The sequence below is a fragment of the Chionomys nivalis genome, chromosome 16 (assembly GCF_950005125.1).
Source record: "Chionomys nivalis chromosome 16, mChiNiv1.1, whole genome shotgun sequence".
Lineage (NCBI taxonomy): Eukaryota > Metazoa > Chordata > Mammalia > Rodentia > Cricetidae > Chionomys > Chionomys nivalis.
The window spans coordinates 17863029-17884256 of NC_080101.1; the positions used below are offsets into that span (position 1 = coordinate 17863029).

At 44.0% G+C, this 21228-nt stretch overlaps 1 protein-coding gene across 2 annotated transcripts in view; it reads right to left on the reverse strand.

The window, feature by feature from the left end:
- The window catches only part of Znf462 (zinc finger protein 462), a 132600-nt gene that overhangs the window by 34235 nt on the left and 77137 nt on the right, over window positions 1-21228 (reverse strand). The window lies entirely within an intron of this gene.

Sequence of the window (21228 nt, forward strand, 5' to 3'; positions counted from 1 at the left end):
TCTTTGCCCCTGACTTTGAGGGCTCGTGGCCTCGTGTTTTGTTTCAAAACAAAATTCCGAGGTTCAAAGTTTCAAGGTGAAGGAAGATAGGAGACTTAGTTTATTTTCTAAGGAAACTGGAGTGTGACAACAGGCTACCACAGGACACCCATCCTCATAGGGGGAATAAACGAACCAGCCAGTGCACACATGGACTCACTAGTGCACCAGCCACCCCACCCCCCCGGCCCAGATTTTCACACCAGCCGCATTATTATCATTATTTCAAAAGCCAGTCTGTAGCAGGAGTGCTCAGGCACATGGCACGCCGACAAATACGAAAATGTTTTCTGCCTTTGGAGTCAAGAGATTTAAAATTTAAAATCGAAAAATCCGATAGTGTTCTCCTGGAAGAGCCGTTTAAAGCTTAGTCAGCATTAAGATGGAGATTTATTCACAAATCCCATTAAAATGAAATTCCAAACAAGTCTCTCTGAAAGGTATTTTTAAGTTTGCAGCTCTGAGGGAGGAGGATGGAAACGGAGAGCAAGAACCTTAACCCCAGGAGCGCGAGCGACAAGTCCTGGCGAAATGCGATGGGGAGGCTAGGGGGAGCACCTTTTCCCAGCACACTCCTGGGAGTCAGTGATCCCAATTCAACATGCTGTACGCACAGCGTGCGGCTGCCTGTGAAGGCAGCCTGTGGAACCACCCTGAAGAACGGAATGAAAACAAAGGGTCTCTCTTTTCTTCATAAGCAGAGGGGACAGACGTTACACAAGCCTTCTCCCCATCTGATGGATGCCTCATTTTCCAAGGTACAGTTCCCCAAGACGGGATACGGCCTAATCTTGTAAAAACTAATACTGGATCACACCAAGATCAACCATCATTTCATTGGTCTCTTGGCCAACAGTGTGGGAGCTGCCTTCCTGACAGCAGGGTGGTGCATTCCTGCCCTACCCACCTCTGCCATCAAAACACTAAGATACCTTTCACTTCTCGTTGCCCTGTCTGTCCCCCAGGGGCATGTTCCTTAAGATAGAGAACCTCTTTTATAAACAAGCCTGCCAGGAGCAAAAAAATAAAACAAAAGGAAAAGTAACACAGTCTACAGAGCCTCCGTGGGGTTCACCTACAGGTGTGCACGCGGGAGACAAAGGAAGACAGGAAAGGCAGAGCCCGCGGTGCATTGTCCCAGTTCCTTATCTCCACTCCTTTATTCCTCTACCTTCTGCTGATGAACCCACTCAGGACCACAGGAACGGACTGCCAACTTCTCCTTTCCTTCAATAGCAGGCTTGTTTACCATTTCTCAGATCGTGTCTCTGTTTAAGCCCCAAGACCCCGTTACACCACACACTCAGAGATGTTCCCAACACTCCACTCCGCCGTGAATGCTTTCCCAGTGAGGGCTGAGCACAGCCAGCCAGTGTCCCCAGAACTCCCAACCCTCTTGACAGCGAGGCCGTCCTCTAGACACTCAGCTCTGCAGCATGGCTTTTCTGAAAGCAACAGGCCAAAGGCACATCTTGCTGAAGGAGATCTGTGCCCCAACCACAAATCCACCCAGAGAACAATCCCATGTCCTAAGGAAAGGTCTGTTTCTTACTAAATGGTTGAAGCGTCCTCAAGAAGTGGCACATATCTAGGGAGTCTCACAGGTTCGTTTTAATGCCGAGCACATCTCAGACACCAGGTACCTGACAGCTAAAATCCCTTCCCCGCAAAGCTATAAAGAAATAAATGGTTCCTAGGCAGGCATTAAGCCAGGCTAACCCCTTTCCTCACCTGCCACTCACTCAACCAGACTCACCCACCTCGCCCTTAGGCCGACCCCTCTAGATGGGAGCCTCTTTCTAGTGAACACACTCTGTTATTGTTGTTTCTAGACTCGATTGTACATTATCCCATCTCTCATAAAACAAAAGCAAAACAGCAACAGTGAAACCACTCAAATTCTAAAATGTAAATTTACATAGCATCTGAGAAATGGAAGCAATCTCAGCGGAACATTTCAACAAACGAGACTCAACAATTCCAAAGAAACAACGGCCGCTATCCATGCTCTCTACGCCTTTTCTCCTGGTTGAAATTAGGACAGGTAAACAAACTCTCTCACACAGGAGTGAATCCCAGCAGCTATGACACATTGGTAACAGGTCCCACTTTGTGGGACCTGTCAGAGCTTGGCTTTCTCCCAGGTGCCTTTGTTTGGAAATAAAGTAACACTCTTAGCACTGATGTCAAATACATTCGTTTGTATGACTCCTCTGATCTTGAAAAGGCCCGCTTGCTAAGCAATAGAAGATACCAGTTTGTTCACGAATTGCAGGCCTAAGTCCCAGAGGAGGCTTGCATGGGGAGGCAGCGACAGGCAGACCTAGAGTTCAAGGCTAGCCTGGTTTACATAATAAGTTCCAGGTTAGCCAAGGCTAAGTAGTGAGAGTCTGTCTTAAAACAATAATGAGATGTTGGACCAACTGTTCTCACACAATTATAAAATTTCTCATGCTGAGACAGGGTTGGAACGGTACACACAGACAAATGAAGGGTTAGCACTTGGGAGGAGGCAGGACTCTAAGACAGCCAGAAATTTTAAAGCAGAAAGAGACTGTATTCCAGAGGCTCCTTCCCAGCCCTCTCTGGTTTACTGTGTTCCTTAGAGGGCTACTTGGATCTTTCTTGCTAATTCTAGATCCCTTGGAGTGTGAGCCAGAGCTAGGTGTCAATCCTCTCGCTTTTAGCTTTTCTTCATCCTCCGAACACTAGCCACGGCAGAAACAACCACAAGAAAGTGGCCTTCACAAGGCCAAAGGCAGAAAGGTGAACGTTGTAAGAACCGTGTGCCTGGAAGAAGGAGCCTTTTGATGGAGCCACAGTGCTGAACACACATTTGTTAGCACTGTCTTGGGGCCAGGGTATGTTGCTGGCTCTGGGAACTCAAGGCCAAAGAAGTCACGAAGGGTATCTTCACATCTGTTACCATTACTAAGTGGCTGCAGCTCCCTCAAGAAATAGCTCAGGGGAATGTGCTGGTAGTTGGCGGTTAGGGAAACACAGAGCTTCTTCACATCTCCAAAGCTCATCCCACCCTCTGAAGCAATAAAAGAGGCACAGAAAACAAGTGCACAGTCTCAGAAAGCTGCTCTGCTGGGAGACTGAAGACAGGAAGGCAGGAATCAGCAGCTCACGGAAGGATGCTCTTGCGTGCTGAGGTGATACAGATCGGTGCCATTCTGGAGGTCAAGGCTTAATGTTCTGCACCTCCGCAAAGAAACAGTGAGAGACAGACAAGGGTAGTCAGCCACCACAATCAATTGTACGGGAGCTAAGTTTCTATGCAGACTTGGGAGACAGCCTCGATGGTTAGTGGGAATCAAATACCAGGAAAAAGAAAGACAAAAGAATTTAAGGTAAGTCCATTTCTGAGGTGGACAGAAGGCAAAGGATTATTCATCCGCAAATGTTTACTGGCCGCTGAGTAAACAGGACACCTGTTCCGGGACCGTAAGACTTGATCCCTGTCTTCAAGCAACTCATTGTCTCAGAAAGACATATAAGTGACTGGTTACGATACAATGCAAACAACTGGACATTTTACAGAGACATCTGCAAAGATGGGGAGAGGAAGAGGGACAGTTAGCATCATTTAGTGATTGATTGTGAGAGTGCGGGAGACGGAGCAGGGCTGTCAAAGAGAATCCTGAGTATCCATTAATAAATATGTCTGGTATTAATTACTGCACTAATTAATGAGATCAACATAAGACCTGGAGATACTGAATGTTTCATGACCCCAGCTGTACTTGTACTTTGCATCATTCACTTGGAGATGAGTAAAGAGAGATTTAAACAACTACATTCTTACAATGGAAAAGTAAAGATGACGGGTTTGAGAGACGGCCTGGGGGGCAAAGAGCATGATCTGCTACAGCAGAAGACCCAAGCTGGTTCTCAGTACCCACATCTGGTGGCTCACGAACTCCTATACACCTAGCTCCAGGAGATTGGACACTCTCTTCTGTCTTCCTCAGTTACACACACACACACACACACAAACACACACACACACACGGTATAATTAAAAATAAAAATAAGGGACTTGAGAAATGGTTCAGGAGTCTGGAAGAACCAGGACCCACATTGGTAGGTAGGTAGTGGGTAGCTACAACCTCCTATAACTCAAGCTCCAGGAGATCTGCCTCCCTTTTCTGACCTCAGTGGGCACTCAAACACATATATACATATAGATGCATGAAGACACAAACATACACAAGTAAAATGAAATATTAAATGTGAGTCCTTTTAAAAATGAAGATGAGAACTAGGAGAGTGGATATAAATAGAAAAACACAAATAGAAAGAAGGTGGTATAGGTTGTGGAAGCAAAACTTTAAAATCTCAAAGTTCAACCATAGTACAAAAACATCAAAACTGAGGAGGCATGCTGATGTACCCTTGTAATCCCATCATCACTCAGGAGGCAGAACCACGAGGGTCGCTACCGGTTTAAGACTACATGCTGTCTACATGCTGAGTTCCAGGCCAGCCAGGCTCATGTAGCAAGACCTCATTCTAAACAATCAAAAGGAAGGTTTAATAATAATACACGGGTCATAATTTTCTTCAGAAAAGCAGATGATGCACCAGCTAAAGGTTGGTTAATTTAAACGCATGTAGAGATCACCAAAAGAGGATGGGGATTAACGGGTTAAGTGGAGATGAACAGGCATGGGGTCCACTACCTCCAGCCAAGAAATGATAGAAGGAGAGGTAGAGGCACGCTGCGCTTCTGGCATGGCATCCAGTTTGGATGATAGAACCATTTAGAAACTTTGACAAAAGACAAAAGCAGTCTGAGATTTATGTGTATGTCAACAATGTCCTAGGAATCCGGAGAGAGCAGAGAATTCTGTTGCACCAGGAAACGCAATGCCCTTTGCGGATGATAACGCCAGTCCTTCATCTGCAGCTGAGGAAGGGGCTCAGGGGATGCCTCAAAACCACTCAGTATGCTACAAACCAGCTACCTCAAATTCTTCCTCTTGCATTTTGAATGTCAATGCTTGGTTGCTGTATTCATTCACATTAGAGGTGTAACACATGCTAGGCAAAGATCTCATGACACCCCACCCCCATCATCTCTGCTCCTGTTCTCCATCCCATGCCTTTACACCCATTGATCGCTTGGGTCTTCCCATTCCACAATTACAACTCAGCATCATATTTGCTCCTGCTTACTGAATGATTGTACAAGGATATATCTGATGTTCACACGGCTCTTCAGTCTGGCCCATCCCATGGTTCCAGCTAGTTTCTAATTCCTTGAACATGCCAAGGACGTTATTGATGCTGGTCCTTGGTCAGGTCAGATTATTCACTGTTCTCCTGCAATTCCTACCCAGCCTTTAAAACTGTTGAGGAGCTGCCTCTTCTGTGAAAATTTCCCATCAAATCAAATGAACTTTTGGTTCTTCGAGTCTATACTCTGTCAATACGTAAACATCTGCAATTCTTTCCACCACCTCATTATACCTCATGCTATGTTAAGTTGTCTTAAGCATTGCCAACATACTTGGTCAGACCAAGGCTGCAGACAAATAAAATAAAATAAAATAAAATCCATCTTATGGAGGCATTTTCTCAACTGAGATTTCCATCTCTCAGATAATCCACGCTGGTATCAAGTTGACCAAAAACTAACTAGCACATATGCAAGACATGAAGATCTACCACACAGCAACATACAAGGTAGTTAATATGATACTAAATATTGAAAATTTGGAAAATGTTTGCTAGGCTGAATTTGTGAAGAAAAAATATATATAAATATATAAGTATACATGCACATATATGTTCCTGAGTGTGGTGGTTTGACTAGGAATGGCCCCCATCGGCTCATATATTTGAATGCTTAGTCATTAGGGAGTGTGTTTCTTGATAAGGATTAGGAGGCATGGGCTTTTAGAGTAAGTCGTCACTAGAGCTGGGCTTTGGCGTTTCAAATGTTCAAGCCAGGCCCAGTGACTCTGTCTTGCTGCCTATGAATCTTGACATAGAAGCATCAGATCCTTCTCTAGCACCACATCTGTCTATGTGCCGCCGTGTTTCCCATCATGCTGATGGCGTATCATGTTCATGTGTCTATGTATCATCATGCTTTCCATCACGTCAGTGACATATCATGTTCATGGTGTCTCTTCATAGCAATGGAACACCGGCTCAGATATTGAGTATGTAGCATAGAGTTGTCAAGAAGACTCACGAACTTCAATAAATCTAAGTATATAAAAAGATTTCTTGCACTCTATATAAGTTCCGTTGTACCTCAGTTCTACTCTTTCTCAAGATACTTGCTGTTCAAGAAAACTGGCATTCGAAATTATAATAAAAACTACAGGTGGTCAATATAACTTTCTATTACTTCTCCTGGGGTGTTCTGTTTCAGTGGGCCATTGGGAAAGAAAACTGTGTACAAAACGAAGCTATCAGACACATGCCATCTCAATTCTGGATAGTGTCTGTGGGAGACCTTAAATCTCTAGAGACAGTTACATTATTTTATTTCCTCCTTTTGATTATGTCTTGAGAATCTCCAGGCCAGGGACCCTGGCACCTTCCTGTCTTCTTTCATCGGTGGAGTTCTCTGGTCTGGGTGTGTAAGATTATGATACAATGGCCAGGGGAACAATGGATGCTGGATGACTATATATAGGAATTCTAGGCTTGGTTGTCATGGAAACAAACGGAAAAACAAACACCTAATCCTGAAAATAAGTCTGAGGCCAAACTTGAAGGAAACAGACTTTGAAAACTTCCTGTCGCTCTGATGAGTGAAAACAAAACTACGAAATATGATCAGGGGTTAGATGATGGGGGGGGGGTGTCACAAACAATACAGAATACCCTCATCTTCACAACCACAGAAGCAGCCAAAACACCGCATTCTCTCTTTTTGAGTGTGACTTATTTGCCATCACACTTCAGCTCTCTCAAAGGGTCTGTCAGAGGCTTAGCTCTGTAGGAGCTTCAGGTTGATCCTCTTTCTGGAATCTGGACCCATCTGAGCTCAGTCAAAGAAGACATCTCGTGTCCCCTTTCACCTATTCTTACTAAAACGTTCCCTTGGCTTTCTGTATTTTTCCACCCAATGTCAGCAGCAACCACCAAGTCAAGGAGAGAAATTCATGTTCCTCTTTTTGTCTACGCGGAAGCCAACCATTCAGGAGGCTCTTTGCGAAGAATCCACGGTTGCTGCTCATGTCCAGGCCCCCATGGTGTTCATTTCAAACATTCCTCACAGACCTCTATATTTCTACTGCTTTTCCTCCTTGGAGTCCTTTTTATTATAAGACACGAGTGTAATCATGACATCCGCCCCTTATAAGAAAAAGAAAACATCCTCACCCCAGATCCACAAGGATCCTATATTGTATGTAACACGAGCCACAAAAACTTCTCAGGGATTTCAAGATGAGATACGGAACTCAATCAAACGAAACTCAATTCAAATTTGCCATCACTAGGAAGATTCTCCTGCACACACACTCACTCAGTTATCCTCAGGTTCTCCTCTGCAGTACTCATGATGCCCAATATGGAGATGACCTTATTTAGCCCACACTTTCTTCCTTCTTTTTGTCTGTTTGTCTTTTGGTCTTGGTTTTGGTTTTTGGAGACAAGGTTTCTCTGTGTATCCCTGGATGTTCTGCAACTCACTATGCAAACCAGGGAGCCTTGATCTCGGAGATCTGACTATCTCTGCCTCCCAAGTGCTGGGCTCTAATCCATACTTTCCAAGCCTACTACACATATGGGCATCAAGCTACCTACTACTTCCTAAGTTTTTGTAAGCTGACTTCCTTTGGAACTTTGCTCAGGGCCTATATTAAAACAAGAGCCCAGTAAACCACCCAGAGTTCAAACTGAAAACACGGGCCTGCAAAACTGAGACTTAAAAGCAAAATCCAATTGGCCAAATGCCACTCGCATTTTGGGTGCCAGTTTAACAGAGCCTTCCCACTGAAACACTGACCTACTTTCCCAGAGACAAGCTTAGATCTTAATTACAAGGACAATGGTTTCTATACACTGGAATTTGAATGGAAAGGCATTTCAGAGTCCACAGCCATTCTAAGAAGCCAAGGGCCCTCATTTCTGACTGTACCTCTGAATCAGCTGGAGACAGCGGGTGCAGGAACATCTGGAAACCATGTGCAGTATTCTCGTCTCCCTTTTACGCAGCCTTTGGTAGACACAGATGTTTGCGAGATGCTCAGCTGTGTACGAGTCATACCCATTGTAACACAGTCAACACCAAGACCACTTATATAACAACAGAGCACTTTGCCACCAATGGCAGAGTATTCCTGGGTTACCTTCAGGCGTTTCCCTCCACCAGGAACGCGCTCTCACTCCAGATAGGTAATGCGTACATTGCTCATCTTACATAAGGGCTTATAGTGGCTCAGAAAAGCCGAGATGGCTTCATGTTAGGCAGACAGTCAACGGGGAAACAGCAACCTAACCTGGGGCTCCTGGGTGGCCCAGTTTTTTAAGTGTCTTTTTCTTCCCTCCAGCCACAGGCATTAAGATACATTCCTCACTAGATGGCATTCATAACTCAAAGACTCTGTTCTTTAACGGGCTGGAAATTTGCAGGGAAGCAAATGAATGCAAGGGAAAGGGGCCTCTTCCTAAGATTTTTATTTTCCTTTCTCTAAGGAAACTCTGGGTGGCATCTGGCATTGTTAACTGAGAGGTTCTCACAATACCAAATGCATAACTCACCTGTGACTTTTTTGAATTGTGTGATGAGGAAGGAATGTTTCCCGCTGCTCATTTCCAGCCTATTGATGGCTTTATCACACTGCGCTATCCTACAAAAAGCTACCGAGCACAAAGGCTCCTTTCTAGAAACGACTTGTCCTCCTCCATAGAGAGCTCCTAATAACCTCAGAAGGTACTTAGAGCTCACAGGCCATATGGATGAAATCTTGGTGCTTCCTCAAGACCTGCCTTGAGGGGAGATGTCCACCGACTTCATGGAGCTGGCCACAGTATGCAGGGCTGGATATGAGCCGAGCTATGTGAGACAGACAGGAAGCCATTGTGGAGATTGCTTAAAAGATAAGTCAGGAAGAAAGCACATCTGGCCTAAGCACATATATTTAGAGACATGTAGGGCTCCGAGGGACGGTATGGAAATCAGGAGGGAAGGGAGACGCCAGATCAAGAACAGGGATGAGCAGCCTCACTTCAAAACAAAGCTACTCTAAGACGGGGCCTGAGCTGGAGTCTCTGAAACAACAAACCCAGTGGGTTTCCTTAGCCTTCATTCCTTGATTTCCACAGCGGAAGAAAACCCCCGCTCTGGGTTAAGCTGTACTTTTAATCACTGTTAAAGCTGTAGGCTCTTCCCCAGGGTAGTTCCTCCACACACTTCAGATTCGCCTGGAGGAGCACTGCTCAGTGAAGCTGCCTGCGGTGTGTAATGTAAGTTCCCCTGGGGCTGGAGGGCTCAGAGAGTGAGGCAGAGATTCACCTAGTACTGGCTTTACGTTTACGGCTCTGTTTGGTATGGGTTGAGGGTCTCTTACTGATCTTCACTGTGACCTTACAGAACTGTTGCTTCCCATTCTATAGATGAGAAACCTGAAGGGGAGATGAAGGGGAGAATAAGAACCAGACAACATTCCCTCTTTAGAATGTGCTTCTAAGACTATCATAGCCCTGGAGAAACTCTCAACCAAGCAGACTATTGGTTTGCCATTTGTCGAAAGGAGATGACAATGGCCAACTTGATGTGACAGCCGTGTGAGAAGGAAGGGAAGGGCCTATTCATAGGCAATGCTTCCAAGACTTCTCAGTGCCACATCGATTAAAGCCCACATCATACAGACTTTGCATTGAATAAGAGTATTCCAGCGTCGTTTTTCACAAGTGAGAGATCGGATCACCATAACTGGGCTACAGGGTTGAACGGAGTGGCAACCGCTCACATGGTCATGGCGATGGGACAGGGTAGTCATTCCATCTCTGTGCACAAAGAAGAGGCTCACAGGTCCTCTTTGGCTGGTTGTCTCTGGGCAAACCTAAATTCATGGCTACTGTGAGCTTGATCCATATGTTGGAAGCAGACATCAAAGAAAGGCAGGGGTCAACCTAAATAATCAACCCAAATAATACAGACAGAATGGTCACTCCCATTTTGTTAGGTAATAATGCACACAGGATGAACACATATCGGCTTGTTCAAATGGGCTTGTCAGAACAAATTTAATTCCCAAATTGCAGTGAATTTTCTAGCAAATATTCTAGCGTTCATTTCCTTTTGCTTTTTTCAAACTTGTTTGCAGTTTGAGAAAAGTTCTTGACGTTCAGTTTATCGGTGTGGCCTGTCCACTGGGTGGCTTCCCAGCCACTTTTGCTTGCTTTCCTTTGAGAGCATCTCTTTCTATACCATGCTCAATGCCTGATGTCTGTGAGGGAGAGTGTCACAGACTTCTAGGTCTGCATGATTTTGGACTTTGGGTTTTCCTGTGACTGACTAGGGCATTTTGGGTTCTCTGGGAACCTGGCTTAGCCTGCCTTGCTTCCCAGGACTGTCGGTCCACCTAATCTTTCGACTGGAGGTTCATAAAACAGGTGGAAGGGTGAGCAAGTACAGAAGGTTGCACAGGAGGAACAACTTGGTCATGGTCCAGAGTGTGAGGCCTGAATCAACTCGACAAGGCACCGACAGTCTGTAGCTCAGTGCGCAAGAGTGAAGACATGATGGAGGGTGACCCAGGAGGAGAGTGGGGCCCACATAAGAACTTTCTCTGCTGACTTAGAACTTACTTTGAAAACAAAGTGTACAGTCATTAAAGGACTTGAAACAGGGCAGGTGAGCTAGAAGCCCTATATTTGAACTATTTCCACGTCTAGAGGTTTTACCATTGCCCTGGCCCAAACCAATAAATAAAGCAGCTTGCTTTAAACGGACTCCCCTTCCCTACCAATGACACAATCCCACCAGCAACCCGACTCCATGCTCCATTAAGTAGAAAACACTACTGTTTCTCATCCGGATTTTATTGGTGTATTGGAATTGTTCGTCTGAAACTCAGTCCCTACTGTTTCTGCCACGCACATCTGGAATCGATTACAGGCTTAGCCAGGGACAGGAAAGAAGGCAACTCAGGGGTCTGCCTTTTCTGCTCCCTATATATACCCTTCATGTGCAAACAAGAAGCACAGGCAACTCTGTGATGTACTGGCACACTGCAAACAGCGTGTGCTCGGCATCCAAGTGGGCAGTCAACAGCCTGGGATCTTTGGAATGTTTCTAGATCACCGAGTCCCAGTATCACCCCCAAAGGACCCAGAGCTGTGTTTTGCTCTGTAGTTTTAACATCCATGTGTCAACTCAGGGACACTTAATACCCATGTCCTGGTTTCATTTTAGTCTCACTGAGTAGTCAAAATATTGTCAACTAATAGCATATTCTTCTGGATTTATTAGCTCTTTAGAAATGGCTTGCTAATTCACAACAAATATAAAATTACTCTATATTAGTAATTTTAAAAAGATGAATTATCTTTAATTATGTATATGAGTGTGTATCCATGTGCAAGAGTGTCCTGTCCATGTGAGTGCCAGTGCCCAAGGAGACCAGAAGAGGACGTTAGAATCCCCTGGAGCTGGAGTTAAAGGCTGTGGTGAGCTGTATGCAGTAGGTGCTAGGAACAGAACTCAGGTCCTCTGCAAGACATGTACGCACTCTTAATGGATGAGACAGCTTTCCAGTTCCTACATTAGCAATTGATAGGGACAAAGTTAACTGAATTTCATATTCTAAGAGCTCTTGGATTAGCAGAGGAATCACGACACCGCACAGCAGTGAGAGTGAAACAAACACCCATGAGAAGTTACCTGCATGGCTGGAAAAGTGTGGAGCTCTGGAGATGCCTGCACGCACACGCACATGCACACAAAGTTCTAGATTCAATGCTTTAAACTTCTGGAATGTGGGAGACAAACAGCTTTCATTTTGCATTTACAGGACCTCTCCTCCAGGAAGACGCCAGCCCTATGCCAGGTGTTTAGAACAGGAAGAAGATAAAACCTTTGCCCCTAATGAGTTCCCTTCGGGCAATATAATGAAGATAACAGAACAGGCCACAAGGAAGGGCTAAGGGAAAAAAAAAAAACAAAAAAAAAACAGGATCACGAGATTGGAGGGAAGAGACTGGACTCGTATCTGGAGGCATCACAGAAGTGCAGGGATCTGCAGGGAGCTTTGAAGGCTAAGTGGGGTCTGGAGATGGAGAGATAGAGAGATGGATAAAGGGGGGAAGCAGAGACAACTGCAAGTAGGTAGCAAGAACCAGGCTCATCGCAATTTGGCAAAAGCAGGACAATGAACAGCCAGCAGCAGAAAGAAGGCTGGAGATAGTGTGGGTTTGGAGAGCCCTGAGTCCAACAGCTTTTAAACAGGCCGTGGGGGGGGGGGTGCTGTTAAATGTTTCTGGACAGAGAATGAGAGCAGTCAGAGAATATACGGAATAGAGGTGGAATGGCAATAGCTTGGGCAAGACAAGAAACAGGAAGCGACAGGACAAGGAAGACAACCGACTGCCTGCTATAAATTGGGTCCAACATGGTCAGCAGATGAATTCTTGATGAATCCCAAAAGTTTGGGGCCTGTCTGGGAAGTGGTTGATCTGGTCCAGGCAGTACAGCAGAATGAGAGTTAGGGCATGAGCTTGTGAGGGGCAAGAGCAGAAGAGCGCACAGACAGCCAGGCCGAGGTAGAAGCGATGTTGGCAGAAGGGAAGCCATTATCTGAGAGGCCACGGGGCCTCAAATGGACAGCAGGACCAAAACCCGGGAAGAGGATATGCCTAGAAGAAAGATCAGCAGTTTTAATCACCATAGAACACACACACACACACACACACACACAAGGATGGGGCAAGAGACGAGTGTGCAAGCCACTGAAGGAGAGAAAGGAGCAACAGATGTTGAGTGCAAGAAGTCAGGCCTATTTGCAGAGTGAATGGCGGTGGAGTCAGAAAACAGGAGACCAATTCAGGAGAGCGGCTCCATGGAATGCTGAAAGGAGAACAGACTCTAGCAGTTTTAGGCAAGAAAGACTAAGTGGCAAGGAAGCCAGGAAGGCGATAGGGATCCTTTCAAGAGAGATGAGCAAGGCAGCCTGGGCAATTACAAGAAAAGACAAGAGTTGCAGAAGGTAGTATTCAAAAATGGCTTTAGTATCTCAAACACTGAGCACTTTCCTGAGGCTCATAGTGGGAGCTTTCCCAGCATTTTAGGGGAATCTGGCATATCAACAAATGCGGTTTAAGGATGAGGCGTGGCAGGGCATGGTGACAGCTACTTTGAATCCTAGCACAAGGGAGGCAAAGGCAGGCAGATCTCTGTGAGTTTGGGGCCAGCATGTTCTACATAGTGAGTTCTAGGCCGGCTAGGGCAACATTGTAAGACCCTGCTTTGTTTACAAAAGCAGTGATTGGGAGAAAGAGCTCTGGTATCACAATTGCCAGCACAGTGACCCCAGCCCTGCAGGTGTTGTTGATTCAGGCAACACCACTTTCATGAAGTTATTTCTCTTCATCCTAAAACAGCAGGGACCTGATCAATAGTTCCTGTTTCAAGGGAGCGTTTGTAGAGAAACAATTCCTACTCCAGTATGAAGGTAATAAATGATAGTTATTAATTAAAATATTTATTGATAATTGACCATAATACTAGGAACAGGTCAGTCAGAGATTGGGACTTAGCATCTCCTTGGCCCATTCGGGACACCAAATGTTAAAGTTTCTCATAGAGGTGGTTTCCATTAAGCACCAACACTCAAATTTATATAACTTGGGTTATGGCATCAGGATCACTTTCCAAGCACTAAGTTATTTTATATTCGAAGGAAACAAAGTAAAGAAACTTCATTTCAGAGCCAAAGGTAAGACATGAGTTTTAGGGGATTCTCTCCTTTTTAATAACCGTGATTCTTTGACTGGCGGATCACTTCCCAAACACTGATTTATGTTGGGGAATATTATTTTCAGGTGTATTAATTTTGTTCATGCTGCATTTGATTAACTGTAAAGCTGTGAGTCTTTGCTTGTCTAACACACCTGATCCTCCTAATAAAGAGCTGAACGGCCAGTAGCGGGGCAGGAGCAAGGATAGGAGGGGTTAGCAGGCAGAGAGGATAAACAGGAGAAGTGAAGAGAAGAGAGAGAGCAAGGAGAGGAGGACCTCAGGGGCCAGTCACCCAGCCACACAGCAAGCCACGGAGAAAGAAGTAAAGAAAGGTGTACAGAAATAGGGAAAGATAAAGCCCAGAGGCAAAAAGGTAGTCAGGATAACATAAGGTAAGAAAAGTTGATAAAAAAACAAACCAAACTAAGGTCTACATTCACAACTAAGAAGAAGCCTCTGTGTGTGTTTACTTGGGAGCTGGGTGATGGGCCCCCCCCCAAAAAAAAGTAAAAAAAGTAAAACATCACACAGCACAATTATTTTAGATTTGACAAAAGCAAAGGAAAGGAACTTTATTTCAGATTCCAAGGTAGGACATGGGTTTTAGGGAATCCCCCCTCTTTTTAATAATCACTATTCTTTGGTGATAAATGATCATGAATTGCTAAGACATTTACCTCTACTGTACTATCTTAATAATATCTAATAATAATTTTGGATATTAGAGCACATCCATTTGATCCCTGAAATGACCTCAGAAAGTGTGCATTGCTGTTTTACATATTTTGGGAAAGCAAGACTCAGAGATTTAAGGATAGTCATGCATGATACAGAGCTCAGCAGGGCACCCACCAAAGAGCACACATTTCATTGCGGTGTGAAAGCTACTTCCTGGACCCCAGCCTGAAGCAGCCCTCGAACCCCCCTCAAACTCAGTGATCTGAAGACTAAGCCAATGTGAACGGCCTGGAGAACTCATCTCAAAGGGATCATTTGCCTCATTTTTAGTAGCTCTAGTGGAGTAAGAATGATCTTTGTTGGCATTGGCTCAATCAAAACCAAATCCAGTGACGCACAGTAAGGGGCACACCTCAAGCCAGCACTGCTACATCCCTCCCGAATTCCACTGGAAAGGAACTGTTAGGAGTTGGGGCGGAGGAACCGTGGAACATCTGGATGCTTTCCCTGAGGATGCCTGATTGGCACCACAGAAACAAAGAATGAACGTCCGGGGTGGAACTTGGACAGGCTGACGAAATAATCAGGTGTCGCAGATCTGTGGCTTTCGATAACCTACGCCTCCCTTCTAGACCCAGGAAGCTCAGGGGTACAGTGTAAGCTGCTCCCCACTGTCTGGAAGTTGGCTCTGGGGCACAGCTGGTCCTAGGTGACATAATGAGCCCCCACAACCCCTCCTGAGGCTAAGATGACTGAGGGTAAAAGGAGCCACCAAAGGTTCCTTTCCTCTGTTAGTTTGCCTTCTCTGACTTTCAAAACTGATAAATAAGGAAACAAATAAAGAAGCAATCTGACGTTGAATAGAATCACTACTTTTTCGGCCAACAGTTTTCGGTCTTCGTTCATAGTAGGTAATATTTATGTCCTGAGCACACTCCCTAGGTATACCGGAACTCAGAGGATACTCCTGGCAATCAAAGACTGCAAGAGTAGAACCATGGACTAATGTAGCCTTTCAAAAAAATAGCAAAACAAAAAACCCAACTATCTTAAAAGGGAAAAAATATTTTATTTGAATATCAAGCTTGATCTTTCAAATAATTAAGTTTTCAATCTGGGAGTAGTGGTTCACACCTGTAATCCTACCACTTGGGAAGCTGAGACCAGATTGTCATGAGATTGAGACCAGCATGCATGGGAGATAATATATGTGTGTGTATATATATGTATTATATATTATATAAATGTATCTTAAATATATGCAAATATGTGTATTTAAAATTTAAACAGTTCAAGGATGATCTTGACGATAGACTGAAAATCTATTTCAAAAATTTAAAAAAAAATCATCAAGACTCAAAGAGAGTCATTCTTTTCAGGGATACATTATGGAGGTTATAAACTAAAATGCAAAAAAAAAATAATAATTCTGCAGACGAATTAGGAAAAACTATCTTATTTTGTTGCCATAACAACATATAGAATTCACTAATTTTAACGTGTCTATGGGGAATTTCATTGACAATTTAACCGTCTGCCTGTGGTTTAGTTATAGCCAACAGGCTTCTGCCTGCAGACATGTTGGTGGCATTAGTTTAGCCTGTGCACAAGGTAGATGTGAGTTCCTTCATCTTCCTTTCTGCAAATTCCTAATTAAAAATTTACCCAGGGGCAAAATTTTAAAACACTGTAAAATCATCATAATAATAAAATCACAACTTACAAGTACAATAATTTGTGATTGCCGTAGCTATTAACTACACAGCTGCTCACTTCTTTTTCTTTGGGATAAGAAAGATAGGCAGCAGCCATTGGGCAACTTCATCTGCTTCTATCTTTTTTTTCCAAAAATTACTGTGACATACTCACAGAGACACAGACATTATATCGAGATAAGTCTGAAGAATCTCATGTTTATTTTTAACAGTCAATCGGATTTGTGATTAACAAAGATAACCTGAGAAAACAGCTTGGAAAAGACTGAGGTTAAGAGCCAGAAAGATGAGCTGACATCAGTGGAGGATGTGAGGACGAGAAGGGGCTGTTCAGGGTTGGGATTCAGCGATTATACTTTTATGTCAACTTGACACAAGGTAAAGTCACCAAAGAGGGAGCCTCAATTGAGAAAACACCTCTGTGAGATTTTTACGATCGAGCTATAGGCAAGGCTGTGGAACATTTTCTTAATTACTGATTGATGGGGGAGGAGGGTTCAGCCCACGGTGGGTGGTGCCATCCCTGGGCTGGTCCTGGGCTCAGGGCTCGGTAAGAAACAGGCTGAGCAAGTCACAGTGAGCAAGCCAGTAAGTAAGCAGCACTTCTCCAAGGTCTCCGCCTCCAGGCACGCTTGAGATCCTGTCCTAACTTCCTTTGATGATGAGTGGTAATTTGGTAAACCTTTTCCTTGACAAGTTTCTTTGGATACATTGTTTCATCACAGCATTAGTGACCCTGACTAGGATAGCAAGTTTGGATCTGGAGGGAGACAAGGGAGCCAGAGAAGTCAGTATGCTGGAAAAGGCTCCTCTGAACAGCTAACCTTAGTGTCTGCACCAGGCTTGGGGCAAAGCTCAAAGCAGGAGCTACAGAGAATTTGAGTTTCTGATGCTGGATGTGGAGTGTAATGGTCAAAGCAGCTACAGATGGGCAACTGGATTCAGACAGGGCAAGGTAACTCTCCCAAGCGGGGGAGCTCAATTTTGGCTAAATCGCTCCATGAATATGATCTAGAGTTTGATGAATACAGCTGTATGAGAAAGAAAGACCATGAGACTCACATCAAGTTCACAGAGGGGGATAAAAGATCACTCTGGAATGTCAGAAAAGTAAAAATAAAAAGAGAATAAATACTAAAGAAAGAAGCGCAAGTAGTCTTGAGAAAAAAAGGGAAATAAGTTACTGGAGTTACAGAAAGTGAGAGGAGAGAGAGACAGAGTGGGGGAGGGGGTTCATCAGGTTAAAAAAAAAACAAACAAACTTCCATATAAGCCTGAGTTCAATCCCTGGGATCCACATAATGGAAGGAGAAAACTAACTCCTCCAAATTGTCCTCTAACGTATTTGCTCTCTCTCTCTCTCTCTCTCTCTCTCTCTCTCTCTCTCTCTCTCTCTCTCTCTCACACACACACACACACACACACACACACACACACTCCACAATGAAACATAGATGGTGGTGCCAGTAGGGGCAGAAGCTGCCCAAGTCAGTTAACTTAGAGGAAGGTGTGATTGGAAAGACAGGTGGCACAGGAAGCCAGCACATCCTGGGATACACACAGCCAGATCCAACCAGCCTTTCCAAATACCACCCAGTTGATGGTAGCTTCTGAACACAAAGGTGAACTTGTGAAAATCCCCAGGCCTCTGCAGAAGAGAGCCGTTGCTTCATTGGCTTTCTTTGTCTGTCATTCCCTTTGCAGCTCTAATTAAAGCCAATTTAAGAAATATTTATTAAATGGCCTGCCAAATGCTAGGCCTCTGGAAAAAAAAACAGGAAGCAGTCCTTGACCTCAGAGATCACACAGTTTGTGGTCAGAGAGACAGATATGGTAGCTGATAATTACACAGATATTTGGTAAGTCAAGAAATGGAAGTGGCTAGAAGGGTCAAAAGCTATCAAGCATCAAACATGCTTCGTATTCGTCCCCCAGCAAAATCTCACTTTCAGCCCATTCCTCTAAACAGGCAAGACAGTCTGTAATCTTGATTTTGGCACTTAACTTACAGACCAATTTGCTATGTTTTAAAATGAATTAGGTTTCCAGAAAATAGCAGGGCTATGGGTCCTATTAAAGTATGGGAGGAGGAGGGATGAGCACCCCTGAAAATAAAATTAACATTTGATTAGGAAACTTCAAAGGTCTTATATGATTCTGAGAATCCTGCCTTAAATATACACATATACATATATGTATGTGTATGTGTATATATATCACACGTAAAAAGAAACATTTAAATACTTTAACTATTCAACATTTGTTGTATTTCTTGTTAAGAAAGAATGCTTTTGGCTTGCTTATCTTTAAAGTTAGATTCTCGAATTTCAAATGTACGTATGTATGTATGTATATGGTTCAAGTGATGGAATACATCAAGTGAGAACAAAATTACAAGAGGGAAAATTCATTTTCAATTCATGGTTCTAGAACTTTAAAAATAATTAAGATAATAAAATAAGTTGTTTTTTGTTTTGTTGTTTAGTCTATTTACAGAACAAATATGAAGCTTGTCCAGAGTGAACTATTGGTAGAGCTTTTTTTGCTGGGTAGAGGGACTAATTCACAGGTGACTCCAACCTTTTCTGCTAAGCAGGGCCATGAAACTGTTCTCTAACCGTAAGTAGGTAAAAATATTGCAAACAGTGGAGGGAGGGGGATTTTATATAGCCACATCAAAAGGATAACTGTGACCGATCACTGTTTCTCTTAAGATTTATTGTATATGTGGGCATCTGTGTGCATGTATGAACACACGCATGCTGTGCCATAGGGGTCAGAAAAGGTATCAGATCCCTTGGAGCTGATGTTATGTGTGATCGTGAACTGCTTGATACGGGTATTGGGATCTGAACTCTGGTCCTCTTGAGGAGAGAGTGGTCTTAACCACTGAGCCATCTCTTCAGGCTGTTCCTATTTTTAATACAATCTCTTTCCTGAAGAGACAGAGACAGACTTTACTGCTCAGAAATACTGAGCGCTTTCCATAGTAGTGAGTCTCCCCTGCTGTTGATTTTTACAATTCAGTCTGGTCCTAAACAAATCCATGGTCTTTCCCCCTGCATCAAAATTCCTACTGCCCTGCACTTCCGTTCCCCCACTCTCACCACACACCCTCCCCTCCAGCGAGACAGAAGTTTGGTCCTAGCATGAGATCCATCTCGTCCATCACGTCCTCTGTGGGCCAATTCCTTCTCCTTCCCAGAGCGACAAGTCATCACAAGCTAGAAAGACAACTTCTCACTTCATATTTCCAGTCCTTTAACTTAATAGTACCTGCATGTCTAGTAACTTAAGTTCTAAATAACAAGGAATAATTCCAAAATCCCCCAAACATACAAGAAGAGGTGTGCTAGACTAGCCCGTCTCACTGCCTAGCTGTGCAGTTCTGCCGTTAGGCCCTGACGAGGCAGAGAGGTAGACAAGCGCAGGCTTTGGATTTAATGCACGAAACCCAACTCCAGCACATCAAGGTTTTGTGACTTTTTTTTTTTAACTCATCGTCTCAGCCCTTGGAACTTCAGTTCCCTTCTTATAAAACCAAATTAATCATTTTTACCTCACATTCATGAGACGTATTAAGGCCGATGATCAATTTAAGGCAATCCGCAGAGCTAAGTCAATAAAAATGATTGCTTTTAATCACTTAGGAAGCAAACAAGGAGACATGCTGAGTCCTTATATAAACTACAGTGGATAGCTTTCCCTCTGGCCCAAAGGGAGACAATCACTAGCAATGCTACAAACTAAGAACTAGGTTAAGGGTTGGGAAGGTCTGACGTCTGGTGGCGGGGAACTTGCTCTGTGTGAAAATAAAAGATGATGTAAGGGGCTTGGCTTGTGAGATCCGCCTAAGAATACTGTGTGTCTCCGAGGAAGCAGTGGAGCAGGCTCCCAGAAGCAGTGTGCTGCTATATGAAACTTAAGCTGGGCCAGCACTCTGCCTAACACCTCCCTGGATGGAGCTTGCAAAAGGATTAGAGCCCAGAGGCCAGAACTGATTCCCCTCTGGGCCTCGGTGGCAAGGGACAGAGCCCAGCAAAAAATAAATGCATCCTCTACCCGAAACCTCGGCCGGTCATGCCGCCTTGACCTTTCTTTATATCTCTATTTTTGTTGAACTACACCCATCACCACTGGGATTATTTTGCAGGGATAGGGGATTCTAAATGGTGTAAGAAATGTACACATTGCGATGACATCCCTTCCCAGTCACATCATTAAAACTTGGCTAACTTTTAAAAAGAAGAAGAGTAGTAATGGCTTCCAAAACTATTTTTGGTATCTTGTTGTCAACTGTGCACCTAAAAAAATTCTTTTCACAAGCCAATCTTTCTCAGGACATATCCTGCGCCCCAGCAGTGACACCCCACATCTTTCTCCCTGAATCAGAGTTAGTTCCTACTGTTCTTCACGGACTCCATACCCTGTCTGAGGCATGCGTAAAATTCTCTCCTAAACAGCCATATTTGCAAGAGGAGGGGACTTCTGAGTCAGGTAAGTCTCAGGACAACTTGAAGGGCTTTTGATTAAATAAAAGCAAAGTAACACATCAAGATTTTGCTCTTGTGACAGAAAACTCAAGGCAGGAAATAATATATGAAAAGAGATTTTTTTCTTTCCAAAAAGAAAAAAATATTATTCTGAATGATTGGAGTAATAACTCAATGTATTTTCTACACAGTTAAAAATGGGGTCTCTTTTTTTTTTCGGCTGTTGGTTCTCAACCTGTGGGTCAGGACCTTTTTGGGGGAAGGTGTCCAGTGACCCTTTCACGGGTGTCACCCAAGACCATCAGAAAACACAGATGATTGCATTATGACTTAGAACAGTAGAAAGGTACAGTTATGAGGTAGCAATGAA